Below are 2,215 nucleotides of genomic sequence, written 5' to 3' on the forward strand. Positions count from 1 at the left end.
ATATTTAGAAAACATTACTTGAATATTTTCATAGATATCGCTGATGTGACAAATCTCACTTCTGCTTATTCATGGTGATGATAAATTACAAATGTCATGGACATAAATGATTTATTGTAGGCCAACGATAGTAAGTCTACTGTGCAGTTAAAACACAATAAAAGCACTAGAGTACTTGTGTTCAATACCTAATATTTTGTCGCAAGAATAAAACTATATCTTTTTAAAAAACTTCGCCATTTTAACTTTTTAACCTAAAAAATGCACATTTAGTCTTAAAACAGTGCCTTTTAACTTAATTTCAAGCATAACCTAACTATTAAAAACATTGTTAAATTAAATGGTAACTACATTTCAATATTCCTTTCGTTCATTTTAATACACACGTCTTACAGCGAGGCAAACCATGGGGCCTGGGATTGAATCCGGTACCCTTTAACTAGATGTGACCACTCTAACCATTGGGTAACCACGCTGAATAAATCATAAAATAAATACTGAAATTAAAAATCAAGAGAATGATCCACCACAAACTTACAGAGTAGCTTGGGAAGCTTCTTGCTGCTCCAGACGCTAAATTTCCTGAAAGTTCAGAATGATTTCATTTAAATTTTAAGTTAAAACTTCTTTAAGTATTTAGAAGAAAAATTATACAAAGTTTCAGAAAACGTTATGATTTTTTAAGTGTTTATTTATTCGAAAGAAATATATTATACCAGTCTACAGAGGATATTAATCTTTCACAAGATTTCGCTTGTGTAAGACGCAGATCTGGATTTTGTTTATTGTTTAATTAATTGGTGTGTAGATCAAATAATGGCATGACCAATCCCAATATATCTATATTCATATAAATATAAAAATGAGAAAGATACAGTTTGTTTCAGAACGAAAATATAAACGTTATGATAGAACTCGATTTACAGTATAAGTGATTTTAGCTTTGTCACAGTTCTCATACCCAACACACTGGATATTCAGTCTGCAGAGTATAGTAGGTACACAAGCTTTTGGTTATGCTTGTCATAATTTGTTTCACGCACGCCAATTAATTAAACAACAGAAAAAATACGTATTAAATTAAGTAAGATTTCCTAACGTGGCTTGGAAATGTACACTGATTTTTGAAAATATCACGCGCGTACACAAAAAATAACTGTTTTTCACGCGCGAGATCTTATCAGGAACTGCCATACTCCACAGACTGGATTTAATGTATTCATAACATACTGAACACGGCAAAGCAAATACAAACATACTTACTTGGGGCTGAATTTGGAATCCTATTGTAGCAAGAGAAAGTTTGGGTTAAGGATTTAAAAGTAGTTTAATTGGAAAATGTTGAGAAATTTAGATGGATGGTATGTTAAAACTTTTTATTATAAATATATATATAAAATGGGGGACAAAGAATAGCTTTCTGTTGTGTAAAGGTTGATTATGCCTATCAGTATTACAGGAAGAATGTATATATTGCCAACACCCATGGGTGCTACCATCTAGACCCCACTAAGGCAGTTTATATACGCTCTGACTCAATAATAGAGATTCTAACCTAAGGGTGAGGTCTTTAGTGAGGCACATCTAAATTAAATGAAGCCACCCAACTGACTATGTCCCAATATCTATAATATTACTTTCGGCTCCAGTGTTTGCTTATGTTAAAACAAGTTCTTCATTTATTAACTTTCTACCTGGAACTTTTGGCACTCCCGTCTAAGTTATCTGATGTTAATGTAATATTTTGGTAAATATACAAAGGATACGGTTGTGGGTTAGTTGGCATACGAGGATCAAATGCTGGCTGGTTTGGTTGACCCGGATTTCGCCTTACATGCTGAGGTCCGTACATAGCTTAAAACAAACCGACAAAAAATGTCCTTTTTAAGGACAACTTTTCGCCTAGATTCTGGAATTAAACGAAAAAAGTTGTAAGATATATCTGCCTTGATCTCTACACGATCTGGGTATCTGTATCTGGCTCAAGACCACCCAGATGAAACCGGATAAGACTCTTTAAAATCTACTTTCCTCACACTTTTAATAAAGGTACAGCTTGTACTGGGATTTGCACGGGGAACAGTGTTTCCATTTAAAAAACGAAAAATAAAACACCCGTATCGAGACAGGGGACGAGAAAGAAATCGCTACGATCAACACAAATTAACATAAATTACAAATAATAAAATAACTAATTTAATAACATGTTAATTAA

The 2,215-nt window shown here is 33.1% G+C and overlaps 1 long non-coding RNA gene across 1 annotated transcript; it reads right to left on the reverse strand.

Annotated features, from left to right (window-relative positions):
• Positions 1-491: 491 nt before the first annotated feature.
• On the reverse strand, positions 492-1,972 carry LOC108950890. The gene is made up of 3 exons (XR_001975395.2): positions 1,767-1,972; positions 1,264-1,283; positions 492-582 (listed from the first exon to the last, which is right to left on the reverse strand). It is a non-coding gene; the product is annotated as an uncharacterized LOC108950890 (long non-coding RNA).
• Between the last annotated feature and the right edge of the window lie 243 nt (positions 1,973-2,215).

The sequence above is a fragment of the Ciona intestinalis genome, unplaced genomic scaffold, assembly GCF_000224145.3.
Source record: "Ciona intestinalis unplaced genomic scaffold, KH HT001138.1, whole genome shotgun sequence".
Taxonomy (NCBI): Eukaryota; Metazoa; Chordata; class Ascidiacea; order Phlebobranchia; family Cionidae; genus Ciona; species Ciona intestinalis.